Source organism: Anarrhichthys ocellatus, unplaced genomic scaffold, assembly GCF_004355925.1.
Source record: "Anarrhichthys ocellatus isolate YVR2014 unplaced genomic scaffold, GSC_Weel_1.0 scaffold75, whole genome shotgun sequence".
In the NCBI taxonomy this organism is placed as follows: Eukaryota; Metazoa; Chordata; class Actinopteri; order Perciformes; family Anarhichadidae; genus Anarrhichthys; species Anarrhichthys ocellatus.
Window position 1 is genome coordinate 668,995 of NW_022280105.1, and position 12,601 is coordinate 681,595.

At 42.3% G+C, this 12,601-nt stretch overlaps 1 protein-coding gene across 1 annotated transcript in view; it reads right to left on the reverse strand.

Moving 5' to 3' along the window:
• LOC116397914 (uncharacterized) overlaps positions 1-12,601 on the reverse strand; it is an 89,507-nt gene that overhangs the window by 43,549 nt on the left and 33,357 nt on the right. The gene's annotated exons all lie outside the window — the stretch shown is intronic.

Consider the following 12,601-nt stretch of genomic DNA (forward strand, 5'->3'; position numbering starts at 1 on the left):
GGGGGGGAAGTGTGTGTATGTGCATGCAGTGTGTGTGTAGGGGGAGCGAGAGAACAGCTCAGACAACGGACTCCAATACGACAACCAAACGAAAAGAAATACATATACATATGTATTTGTATTTCTTTTCGTTTGGTTGTTTGGTTGATGTATACACATACATATACATATATGTGTGTAAATACATAAAGCTATGTATATAAAAATATATACTAAAATACTAAAATAGAAAAAATAAATAATAATTAATTTTTTTCTCAAATTCTATTCATTAATCTGGTTGACTCTAAATATTCCAGAAAAAGTTTTCAACATTTGTCACTGAAGCTTTTCTTTAGTACATTAATGATGTTTTTCTCTCCAATCTCTCTTAGACCTTTTTTCAAAACTTCTCTCGCTGACTCGTACCTCTAACAGGACAATGAAACATGGTCCACGGTTTCTTCTTCTCCACAAAATGTACATTTTCCATTATTGTGCTTTCTAATAACATAGAGGGAACTGTTCAGACCAGTATGTCCATTCCTTAGACTTGTCATAATCATCTCCTCTTTTCTAGTTCGTCCATTAGATCCTGCTCCCAACCAATGGTTTATTGTTAAACAGATATCTTCCTTTACTCCCTTTACATTCGTTCTGACCTATCTTTTTGATTTGTCCCTTAATCACCACTTTAGCTTCTGACTTACTTATATTTACATTAACGATTTTTCTCCCACTCTTCAAAGACCTTTTTGCTGCTTTATCTGCCTTCTCATTGCCATCGACTCCAACATGGACCCACACTAAATGAACCGCTATCCGCATTTGATGGATTCTTAAAAATGATTGTAGAATTTCAAACAGTAAATCCTCTCTGCTTCTGGAGTGGCACAATGTCAAACGCGTTAGCACTGCACATGAGTCTGATGCAATCACCACTCTCTCTGGCCTGACGTCCTCTACCCACTGTAACACAATAACTATATGGCCATCATCTCACATGTAAACACAGATGCATCATCACTGAGTCTCTTCCCACACTCCAAATGGAATTCTGGGATTACTGCTGCTGCTGCTGTTCTACCAGTTTTAGGGTCTTTAGATCCATAAATCTGTATTTAATTGTGGTAACTGCATGTATGTCTTGAAGATCTTACAGTTCCCCCCCCCCCGTTCATCTCTCATCAGTTCAAGGAGATCTATTTCCAAGATCTATTTCAGGCTGTGGCAGTAACCAAAGAGGAACAGCTAACCACAGCTGGAGAATAACTCCGATAACCTAATTCACTAACCTTCTTCTGAACAACCCAAACAAAGCTCTTTGTTGGCCTGTTGTCATGTTCCCAGCATGGCTCAATTGCACTTATTGTTGGATAGTTATGTCCTTGTAAACTGACCCAATATCATCATGATCTGTATTCTTCTCAACTCCAACGACATTTCCCCCATTTCTACCTGCAATGCGGGCACAGATGTTGTTTTAAAGACCCCACTAAATATTCTTGATGCTTGTATTACATCCAGTTTTCCCAACAAGGTTTTAGACGCCGACCTATATGCCAAACAGCCATAGTCTAGAACTGATCTTGGGCGACTGTGGCTAAGTGGAGCGCAGGGCCGTCCTTCAATCAGAGGAGCGGCGGTTTGATCCCCGGCTCCGCTAGGAGCATGTCGATGTGTCCTTGAGCAAGACACTTAACCCCAAAATTGCTGGTCTTTAAGTTTGGATGTCTTTTCATATATTTAACTATGTTATTATTATAATTGAGGATATAAGATTGGGCATATTTTAGTTCCTGGATGTCATATTTATTTAAACATTTATATTAATAAATATATGTGAAGATAGTGTCATTTCTAAATCATACAACCGTAAATTTAAGAAATTTAAAAACTGAACCAACAGTCCAAACATCACAGCTACATAAACAGGCTACACACGGAGGAAAAGCAACGCTGCAAGTTTTTATCAGTGACAATTGTGCTTTTCTTTTAATACGTTTTGTGATGCTTCACAATCATTAATCGATGGACACATTCAGTGCTCTGACTGAAAACATGTTGACATCAAGTAGGATGTAGGCTCTCTCAATAAATGTCTTTATTTACAGATGCTAAATAAATAACCTTATATATTATTATTGTTATTGCCCAAAATGAGACTAATAGCCAACAATCTAGCGTTAAGTATTACAATTAGACAGAAAATTAGGATTTCAATTTGTTTATACTATATTTGTCCTGTTAATTAAGGATAAATTTGTCTCTGCATTTGACCATCCCTATATATGGGGAGCAGTGGGCTGTCTTTGACAGGCGACACATGACACGTAAAAGGCCAAGGCTCAAACAGCCGACCTTGTGGTCACCAGCCAACCCTCTTAACCCAGTGAGCCACGGTCGCCCACCTTTTCCACTAAAATCTAAGAGCCAATCAGCTCTTTGATCCGAAGACAGCAAGAAGTTTCCCATCATGCCCTGGGGTCACGCAGTCAGTGGAGAGCAACTGCAGCGCTTGGCTCTAAAATCTGCGGCCACCCCGCTCTCGTGAGATCATCGTTACGCACGTTTTAATGACGTCAGAGCAAGTCGGACGCAAATCTATCCAGCATGCATTGTGCGCCGATCACCGGTGATCGATTCTGCGCACACCTGGCTCAAGTCGAACGAGCCTATCGTTAGCTGCAGGCGTCTGAAGCTGTTAGCGTAACCCCGGAGCTACATTAATACCTGCAAACTCATGAGAGATGAAAAAGGTGACAAGCCCGAAACCCTGTTGGGGGGGCGGGGGGGTTTCGACTGACGAACGTTAACAGTCGATAAAGTTTCGCATGCAGTGGACGTTAACCATAACCCAGCAAGTCTGAACGGTAACGGAGGGAAATGAAGACGCTGTAGACATCTGAACGCTGATTGGCCAAGACTCGACACGTCATATCAAAGATGTTCTATTCGAAGATCACGACATCACCTTTTCTCCTCTTCTGACTCCAATCTGAGTAATGCTGGCTGGCCAAAATTTGTCAAAGTGTTTGCCAAGTTGCAAATACTTATCGAGTGTATAGTATGTTTACAGTATGTTTATCATCGAAGTTTTAAGCCATAAAAGACAATCATTGAATCTATTAAACTGTGAAGAATGGTCAAGGGACAGACAGGGATTTTTAGACAGGCATTTCAGGGACGCGCAGAAGGATCATCACACCCGCGCCAAGGGTTCTCCAGCTCATTGATTTTCAACCGCTGTGCCGCGGCACACCAGTGTGCCGTGAGAGATCGTCAGGTGTGCCGTGGGAAAATGTCCAATTTCACTTAATGAGTCCAAAAATGTATTATTTAGTTGTTGCAAATACTTTGCCATTGTTGAGCGTCTGAGCTGCAGTATAGTGGCAGGCTAAGTAATAAATATGCTTCCATGCCAGTGGGTGGCAGTAGATAATGACGTGTTCATTTAGGACAGTAGAATGACGTTCTACTGTCGTTGTCGTTGCGGTGACGAGACGAACAGCGATGGAGAAATATTTAAAAAGGAAAAATGCAGACTCTGAACTGGGCCCTGGACAAAATAACCCAGATGAAAAGCCTCGTAAGGATCAACACATTGAGAGACTTTTCATTAAATTGTCAGCGTATATCCAGCCCTCGGTACAACGGCCCGCCAGAAAATATCATGTTTATCTCCCGACTGCGCATTTTGCTGATAAACGGGGCGCACTTGTCACGGAGTTCACTCGGCGATTTGCCGACTTTGCAGCTCAGAAATTTACATCTGAACTGCTCAGCAATTCGTTTGCAGTTGACGTGGAAAGAGCACCTGTGGAGCTGATAGACCTCCAGTGTAATGACACTCAAGGCAAGCTTCACCCCCGAAACGATGCCTTAACTCCGCCTACATGCTGCTCAAATGCTCTGCATGCTTGGAAGCACATACCTGTGTGAGCAGCTGTTCTCTGTGATGAAGATGAACACAAACCCACACGGGAGTCATCTCACTGATGCACCTTCACTCCATCGTGAGGGTTTCCACAGAACCTAACCCCAGATATTAATGAACTAGCAGCCAAGAAAAGATGCCAAACATCTAGCTCTGGTATGCATACAATAATGTAGCCAACCTAAACATGTATTCTTTTTGCACTCTGTCCAATATCCCTTCTATCCTGTTTATTAAATGGTGACTCTATTTGGCCCTCAACGTGGTCCCAATTTTTTTATTTTGGCCCTCTCTGTGATTGAGTTTGACACCCCTGCATATACAGTATGCTGTATTATGCTAAAAGGTGTCATTTTGTAACGTTTTTGGTTGTTGGTGTGCCGCGGGATCTTTTTAATGTAAAAAATGTGCAAAGGCTCAGAAAAGGTTGAAAAACACTGCTCCAGCTGGCTGATGCGAGAAGGAGGAGCCAGCTGGATTTAAACCAATTGTAACAAAGACGGACATTTTGTGAACTTTTACGAACTATATAAGAAGATACAGAGGAAGAATTCGTTCAGTTCATCTCATTTCATCCAGCAGGTAACAAGCTTCCTGGCTGTGGTGTGTATGACCTATTTTTCGCGAATAATCTATATCGATACTGTAAATATATCTATAGATAAATTACAGAATCTATAGATATATTTACAGTATCGATATAGATGATGCAATTGTTTTAGCTTCTGTAGTATTAAATACTTTTGATTATAATTGGAACCGGCTGACTTTTTGGCACGGCTCCACCTCATGCCGCTCTCCCACAGTTTGAGAGGTTCTCGAACCTAACAATTGCTCTGCAAAAAGGAAGGCCTGATTTCTTTGTCTCAAAGCACATGGTGAGGCCAAACACATTGGCCCAACACTAATATTATCCCAGTCCAGCTGTTCCACAACTTAAAGCAACTATTGTGTATTATTAGATATGACTTCTGTGCATTCTCTTCGGAAAGTGAATGTGAACATTGCTAGTGTCTGATGATTTAAAGGGGAGGTGGTTTGTTTTCATGGTACTGTGTGAAATGGATGACAGACAGGGTTGGCATCTTTCTCGCGCTGCCACAGGATCCCCCACAACCGATGTTTGGTAAGCTGTGGGGTCTTCTGCACTACCCCACAGGGGCAGAATAATACTTATTTGCAGACTGGTGGGAGGCATCGTACTCATCAGCAGCACCACCACAGGTTACTCCACCTGGACCCATCACTCAGATACAGAAGGACACAAAGCTCTTTGGTTACTGTGACACTTTGTCTCAAGCCGATTCTCTAATTCTCAGGATGATGTAGCAAGACATAAAAATTATGAAAACCAGGTTGTATCAGAAAAATAAACCATTTTTTAAAAGCAGTGTTTCTGTGAAACACAGAACTTTCCTCATTTAGATCTCAAAGATACGGTGGCCTGGAGAGGCCAGCCCACTGCAGATTGAGACACCAGAAGAAAATGGAGAAAAGTCTTCCCAAGAAACAAACAAAAGTAAAACACTGTAAAAATGTGCTGCAAACACAAAAACAGCTTTTTGGCCTTTTGGAATAACATCAGAGCCAATCAGACATTTGCCGACTAGATTAACAATGTCGACAGCATCTCCCTGTGCCAGAGCTAGAAAAGAAGATATTTGCTGTTTCAAGCACTGTGTTCCACTCTAACGCCATCATTGGAGGGACATTTCATAAAAAAGGCTGAGTAAAGCAGGGTTTAGTGTAAACCAACTCAAATTAAATCTGAACAATTAAGCCTGGTTTAAGAAGTGCTGTTCATGACTTTAAATACCTGAAACACATGAGGTGAAAACTAACCTGACTGAAACTATTCTTGTCTAGAGGAATAAGTTGCGTCTAAGTGTAATTTAGCTCCGACTCATTTTGACTTGCTCCATGAAATGGATAATTAATCTGGTTAAGTGAAGTCAAAACATAGAGCAGGTAGAGGTGTCAGGAAACAACGGCTAATAAAAAGTAAGTATTGCAGCTGATAGCTCATTTGCATCAGTTATGCTGATGATGTCACAGGCTATTGATCAGTTAGGGTTAGGATAACATAACCCACCTCCCAACAGAAAACCACCAACATCAACACAAGGTCAGTCTGAAAGTTACGTCAAATTAAATGGCAATTGAGTCTGATCTGTTCTTTTGGCAAAAACAATAAATAATTGGCTAAGATAAAGCCCCTATATAGGAATAATAAAAGCCCACACACCCAGTGCACAAAAAACCTGGTGGCAATCTCCACCAATCCAACGCCCCTTTCCTTGTTCTGTTTTTACAGGTGGTGCTGCTTTTGCCACTGCTTTTTGAAGCGCTGATGCTTTCCAGGTGTTTTATCAGAGGGTTGAAAAAGTCAAATTTCTTTGTTGTGTAGAATCCATCCACAGTTAACACTTTTTGTGGTTTTAGCAAAAGTTGAATGAGTCTGAATGAATCCTCCAGTGACCCAGCAATGCATCATTTTGAGTAGATGTTGAACATGTTGAGTTAATAGGAATTTGTTGTGCAAAAGATTTTGGTTGCTGTGGCTATTTCATGTTTCTCTGTGTCAAAGTGAAGTCTTGTTTCGCCCGGCTCGTGGGCCGCAACAAAAGCGGGAGATGCTCAACAGACCTGCAATAACAATCTCAAGTTGTTTTAAACAAGGCGAAGTAGCAACGCAAAAACAAGTTGGTGGAGACGGATGGAGGCTTCCCTTATCTCCTCGTAGAGTGGCTTTATTTTGCAGAGCCGATCGAAGGCTGCTGTGCCTCTCCTTTGCTCGTTAGCAGCATCCACCACCGAGCTACTGAGGTGAAGGGACTGGCAGACCCTGAGGAACTTCTTACCAGTCATTACAAGTCTCGGGAACAGCAAGCTGTACAGTTTACCCCCTCGCTAGTAATCAGTAAATGCAGAGCATTTCAGTACCCCCATGTAGACGATCAACGACATGAATGAAAACATGTCCTGCAATGTCACATCAATCCACGGGTTGGAGGGTGGTGAGTGATGAGTCGAGCCAAAGTCATTAGTGTTTTAAATTATTGTCCGTAAAACAGAGTTTGGAAAATAGAGTTGGAAAAGCTGAAGGGCTGTGTGCGTAGCTGTACATATGAGCCGGGGTCCTGATGAACGAGTGGGTCTGAAGGTGGGTTGTGGTGGCGTTATGTCTGGAATGTCAATATCATTCCATCTCTCTCCAGATGTGCTGGTTGACAACCCGGCTTGACTACTGCTGGTGCCTCTCCCTCTCCTCCCCCGTGCTCTGCCTCTTGGTCTTCTTCTGCTGGCAGAACCTCTCTGGGGAGTTGGGGGATGAGGCTCCTCTCCTGATGAGATACTGTCCTGCTGCTTCACTCTATGTGGCCGCTTGCTGACTGGGCGCGAAGTATCCGGCTCCCAATCCTGATCTGAATCTACATCAGATGATTGCCTATTATGTGAAAATAAAGAGGTCAGCAGACTCACTGGCATTCTACAAAATGTGTCTTCATAATTCAAACTAAAGCTTATTTATGTCGAAATACAGTAATTTACAAGTTATATAATATAATAAAATACTTACTTGTCGAGAGTAATGTCTCCTCCATCCAGCAACATTGCCTCTGTCTCTGAGTCAAACGACATTTCGCTCCCTTCATCTGATTAGTCATCTCCAGACTTGTCACTATCCCGCCGAAGACACAATTCCATCACTTCTTGCGTTGAATATGTTGTTTTCTCCGAGCGTTTCGCCATTATTCTTTTCTAAAGTCTCAAAACGCACACTTTTCGTCTTTGACGCACGGAGGCACGAGGAACTGGCTGCAGACTCTCGCTGTTACGCAGTAACTTCCTGGTTTGGGCTTTAAATCTTCCCACTGAAGCTGTATATCGTTGTTTTCGTAATTTCATTGGCTATACGAAGCGTGAGTCGCCAGAACGATCGGTTGCAATTGGCTCAAGCTTTACACGAAAGAAGAGGGGCAGGCACTGTCCTTCAACGTGGACTCTCGTTGGCTATTGTAGTCTGTGGAGAGGATATAGAAGCTCCTAATAGGTCAAGTGAGGTGTCAATCTAAACGTCACAATGCAGCCGCCATTTTGAGATAAAATGTACATGTGAACTGAAGTTATGTTCGAAAATACATAGAGAGTTAGGCCTATCTGCCGGCTAATTTGAAATGATGCAACAGCAGTCTGTGGGTATTTATGGACGTAATAATGTGTTTTGGACTAAATATTTTACTGGATTGGATCGTCTGGACCTTTGTTAATGTAACAAGACCATTTTTGTTGGACAATTATGGAGGGGTGAAATACTATCAAGCTTTATTGGTGAGTTGCCTCGATTTTCTAATCGTTTATTTGTGGGTTGGTGGTCTGACAGAGGCGTGTACCTGCAGTTGTGATTGTATCTTGAAATGGTTTGCATAAATCGAATTACAAGAATCTTAGCTTTCCAAAGACATTTCGCATTAGTACCTACCTTTTACATAGCAGTTGTGTACATGACACAGATGTACACTAAACACAGGTTAACCAACTATTATGTGAAGGCGGGAAAACGTGTTTCCACTTGAATAGTATGAGGCATCTAGCTAAAAGTGTCGTAAAGGCCAGGATGCGTCGCCCAGTCGACGGCAGATCTAGTACTTCAGGCGGCTGAGTTCCAAATAGTGCTGTAAGGGGTTCGGGGTCAAGTTTTATACCTAGTACTGTCCCAAGTGTATTGAGTATTTGATCCCAGAAATCTTTTAAATTTGGGCACGACCAAAACATATGGGTATGGTTGGCAGGTGACTGTTTGCACCTATTTCAGCTGTCATTCATATTCGCGTAGATTTTAGCGAGACGGGCATTTGTGTAGTGTACACGAAACAAAACCTTGCATTGCAGCAGACCGTGTCTCGCACAAATAGAGGAGGAGTGGGATAAGGCCAGAATGCGAACCCAACGGTTATCGGATATTGGTTTACCAATTTCTCTTTCCCAGGTCTGTTTCAGATGAGATGTCTGGTCTGGGTTAAGGTAGTCAATGAGACCATAGATAGTTGAGATGGAGCGTTTTTTCGCAGCATCTAGAGTAAGCAAGGAGTCAATCAGAGATCCAGGGGGATGATTAGGAAAGTGAGGATATTCGGATTTAATGAAGTGCCTAATCTGTAGAAAGCGGAAAAAATTTGATTTTGGCAGGTCGAATCTAGAGGACAGTCCTGCAAAATCAATGTCTCCATCTTTATAAAAGTCTTTAATTTTACGTAAGCCTTTGTACAAAGCCATGTACAAAAGGTAAGGTCAGACACAGAAGGTGAGAATAAGTGGTTTCTAAAGACTGGGGCCAAAGTAATAGGTTTGTCCAGTCCAAAATGTTTACGGAATTGTATCCAGATGTTGAGAGAGTTAGTAACTATTGGATTTTCTGAGATCCCGTGGGTTTTCAGTGGCAGTCATGCCGTGATGAGGGATTGAAGGGAAATCTTGGAAGAGGATAGTTCCATTTGGGCCCACAGGGGGCCATTTCTTAGCCCATCATCCATCCAGTGACGTAGCTTTTCGATGTTACAGGCCCAGTAATATTGGATTAAATTGGGTAGAGCTAATCCGCCTGACTTTTTAGGAAGTTGTAAGATTGCTTTCTTAATGCGAGGGGGTTTATTAACCAACAGATATTAAGAGATAGTCTGATCTCGTTGGCGAAAAAAAGATTTTTCATAAAGATTGGAATATGTTGAAACATATATTTATGAGGTTTACGTGGCCAATCAGGTACAGGGGGAGAGCGGACCAGCGGGTTGTATCGGATTTACAGTTGTCAACAAGAGGACGAAAGTTGTTGGCAAAGAGATCTTTAAATGATGGTGTAATGACCACCCCTAGGTATATAAATCCTTCCGTGGTCACCTTGTATGGAAAGAAAGAATGTGGTAGTGCCTTGGCTAATGCATTTATGAAATTTATAACCAGAATGTTTTCCGAATTAGAGTAGAATATCTTTGACAACCGAAAGGGATGAGACAGGATTGGAGACATATAACAAGAGATCATCTGCATAAAGTGACAGCTTGTGTGTGATTTCCATCCTGGAAATACCCTCGAATCCCCCTTCCCCCCTGGAGCCAGATGGCTAAAGCCTCAATGACCAAAGCGAACAGAAGGGGCGAGAGGGGACAACCTTGTCTGGTGCCACAGCATAAAGTGAAAGGGCGGGATTTTACACCGTTAGTGAGAATGGAAGCAGTCTGAGAATATAGAGCATCTTGATCCAGGCCATAAAGTCTGAGCTAAAGCCAAATCTTCCGAAAATATAGTATAGATACTTCCATTCGACCCTGTCGAAGACCTTCTCAGCATCTAAAGATAATATTGCCTCAGGGGTGTCATGATTTGGGGAGCTGATTATGTTAAGCAGCCGCCTAGTGTTAAATGAGGAACTCCGTCCTGCCATGAAGCCTGTTTGGTCTGCAGAGATCAGAGATGGTAGAGCTTTCTGCAGACTAGTAGATATAACGTTGGCTAAGATCTTCTGGTCAACATTCAGAAGGGATATGGGCCTGTAGTTATTGCATAATAGAGGGTCTTTGTCTTTTGGTGTTCTTCAGATAGTGTCGGGGGTAGCCGTCCTTTTGTAAATGATTCATTATATACTTTTGTCAGCAGCGGGGAAACTAGGTTGGAGTATGTTTTCTAAAATTCTACTATGAACGCATCCGGGCCTGGTGATTTGCCATTCTGTAATAATTTAATTGCCTCTTGCACTTCCGTATTCGAGATCGGAACTCCAAGATTATTAGGTATGTCCTCACTGAATTTAGGGGAAAGGGATCAATTCCAAAGGGTTATGCCCCCTCCACACTTCAGGTGGGCAGTCTGATGAGTAAAGATCTGAATAATAACTCAAAAAAATTCATTAAAAAATTCATTAAGATCATTCACGATCAGTAACCACATTTCCTGAGGGGGACTTAATCCTAGGGATCAGTATCGATCAGTCTCTGGTGAGCCAAAAGTTTACCTGCCTTATCTCCAATTTCAAAATAATTTTGCTTTGAGTGTAGCAATTGCTTTTCGATCTTAGCTGTTGACAGGAGATCATACTCAGCCTGGAGCTTGAGTCGTTGATTGTAAAGTGCAGGGGTAGGAGTGTTAGCATATTCCATATCAACCTCCTGAAGTCGGTCTGATATCTCTACCAGCTTAGCCGATTGTGATTTTTTCAGGTATGAGGTGTAAGACATAGCTTGGCCCGTAGGTATGCTTTACATGCCTCCCAGAGAACTCCTCTAGCGATGTCGGGGGTGTCATTGATCTGTAAAAAGTTTGAAATTTCTTCTAACAGTCTTTTAAATTATGTGCTAGATAGCCTTGATAGTCTTGATAAAAAATTATGATTAGGAAAACATGTCAATTGAAGTAGGGGCATGGTCTGAGATCACAATACTATGGTATGTACTGGAGTTGGTCCAGTGTAAAAGTATATTTTCAATGACGAAGAAGTCAATTCTTGAATACGTGTGATGAACGTGGGAGAAAAAGGAAAAGGCCCTTGCCCATGGATTAGCGAGCGGATCGCCATGGATCACTGAGACCAAGTTGTTTTGTAAATGTCTTCAGTGTTGTTGCACACACACACACACACACACACACACACACACACACACCAATAAAATAAGGGAACAGTAATAATTCCCAGATCCTCTAAGGCAGAGGTAGCCAACACGGTGCCCGCGGGCACCTGATCGCCCGCAAGGCAAGTTCTAAAAATAGCACTAGTCACCATGGAGCTCCGTCTAAAAATTTTAGTTGCTGTTCATTTTTTTAATCAAAAATGCTTGCATTATTGTAGATTTTAAAATGACAATATTTCTTGTCATAAGAGAGTTGGGTACCCAGAGGCGCACGGCGGACAGCCAGGAAGAGGCTGCCGCACCGCACTGGGTTTTCAGGTTCCGAATGGCGGGTGCTTCCGTTGGCGCCGGAGGCGCGCCGCGAGCGCACTCCGTCGTCAGGTCCGTCAGTTCTCGGAACAGGCCGCGGGGCAACAACTCTTGGGTGGCGGAGGTAGAGGCGAAGCAACGCAATCCGACTGAAAAGGCCCAGACTAGAGGTTTGAACGCGGGCGCCCGAAGATACTAGTTTCCATTAGAAATGGTGTGGGTGACAACAACGGGGCTCCCGCCATGACGGGCCGGCATGCAGGCTTCATTGTGCAATGTAAAGGTGACCCAGACTTCCCAAAATGTCTACATTGCCACTGCATCATTCACCAGCAGGCGCTATGTGCAAAAGTGACCGGCTTTGATCATGTGACTCCTGTCGTGAAGATCATAAATGGCATCCGATCCAAAGCCAAACACAGGATATTCATAACTGATGATTTCTATAAGCATGGGACAGAGTTGATTTGTTGATCATGATTTGTTCAAAAATTTTACAAAAGTGGTTAGTACAAGCGAGACATGATTTGAAGCTATGACAGTTAATGATTTCATAAAAAATGTTAGAAGGATAATTTTTACAAAAATATAACAGGTGTGATTTTAAACCAAATGCTACAAATGTGCTTATTCATACAAAACTGTCAAGAAAGATATTTACTAAAATATCAGAGATGTGATACCTCTGACTTTCAAATGTTGAAACAGAATAACAGAAATAAATGTTTAAATATATCTGTGTTTCCTACCATCA